Here is a 1,562-nt window from a genome sequence, read left to right as displayed (position 1 = left end):
GCTCCCACCATCCCTGTGCTGAGTTCCCGGGTCTGTACACCCGCTGTGCCCATTATGAGGAGCTCCCACCATCCCTGTGCTGAGTTCCCGGGTCTGTATACCTGCTGTGCCCATTATGAGGAGCTCCCACCATCCCTGTGCTGAGTTCCCGGGTCTCTGGAAGAGGTAATAGATACATGGAGGTGTCACGGAGGATAGAACAAGGATACGTCTGATGTCAGGTAGTTACAATGTATCCTGATCGCCATCATTCCAGCAATGGAGTTGATTGGCTGCTCCAGCTTCATACACAGCAGATGACTCAGGAAGGTTTACACCGCCGGAGAAAGTCGTTTCCTCCCGATTCACCCGAAGCTGCTCGCAGAGGATCTCACCGAGATAAGATGCAGAAATGGCGGTTTTCTGACGGTGTTGAAATGCAAGAATTGGGCAATCGCGCCTTTGTCAAGTCATTCCCGTCACTGTTTGTTTACTGCGCTGGGGCTCAAGTGACGCCAAAGTGATGGCTGGAGACATCAGCCGAGCCTGAGGGACCACAGATCCCAGCATGCCGCTCAATGAGAGCCACAGTACATATGAAAACCTCCACACAAACCGGCCACATGACCCCAATGTACAATCTAGGGGGGTAGTGTCCTGGTTCCCACCCCCCAGTCCTAAGATTTACACAGCTCTGCCACACAGCACAGTCCTGCCTGGCACGGGAGAGGACCAGATCTTTGGAAGCACTTTCACTTGCAGGTCTCCTACCCACAGCCTGCCCGCGACTGTTGAGTGAACAGAGAATCGGCACGTGGGAGGAGCTATTCGCTCTATCACTCTGCTCTCTCCTCCCATCAATATGCCATATGCACTGCTACGCACCTGAATGGCTTCTTGCACCGCTACTCCCTCCCACAGTCAGAGCTCTGCTGTAAACGGGCAGAAAGAGGCTGCATCAAATTTAAGCACTTACACACGTCATTTATGTAGTGTTTACAGAGCTGCATTTATTTATGCCTTTTATGTCTGCCTGGAGATCGGCTTCATTTTTTGCTTATGTGTGTGTCAGCAGCAACGTCTGCAATCCTTATTGGGGGCCCCCTTCCAGCACCCTTACATGCCATAGCGACCCACACGGCATCAGAGGGATGGCCGGCTCCCCTGTCCCCGGGCCCCATAGCGGCCACCTGAGTTTCTATGGCGATTGTTACGCCACTGGCTGTAGATCCTCCAGTCATCTCTGAATTGGTGCAGACACTGTCCTTCCTTCTGGAGGGGGGCTACGTCTGTTCCCCATGGTCCTGTTTGCTCAAGAAACCCCCAGCAACCTCTGGAGGAACCCTAGGACTCCACAGCACCCTGGGTGAGGAAGGCTGCTATAAAACAGATACATTAGGGGACATTTATTAAAACTGGAGCAGTCAGAATCTGGAGCAGTTGCCCATAGTAACCAATCTCCCTTCTGCTTGTTCAATTAAGCTTTGAAAATGAAAGAGAGAAGGTGATTGGTTGCCATACACAGCTGCTCCAGTTTTCATAAACTCCCCCATTGTATGTTTTATACATTAGAGATACAAAAA

The 1,562-nt window shown here is 51.6% G+C and overlaps 1 long non-coding RNA gene across 1 annotated transcript in view; it reads left to right on the top strand.

Moving 5' to 3' along the window:
• The window catches only part of LOC108797148, a 4,207-nt gene that overhangs the window by 1,058 nt on the left and 1,587 nt on the right, over positions 1-1,562 (top strand). The gene's annotated exons all lie outside the window — the stretch shown is intronic.

The sequence above is a fragment of the Nanorana parkeri genome, unplaced genomic scaffold (genome assembly GCF_000935625.1).
Source record: "Nanorana parkeri isolate BGI_ZX_2015 unplaced genomic scaffold, ASM93562v1 scaffold1233, whole genome shotgun sequence".
Classification (NCBI taxonomy): domain Eukaryota; kingdom Metazoa; phylum Chordata; class Amphibia; order Anura; family Dicroglossidae; genus Nanorana; species Nanorana parkeri.
This window is presented reverse-complemented; position numbering and strand designations above follow the sequence as displayed.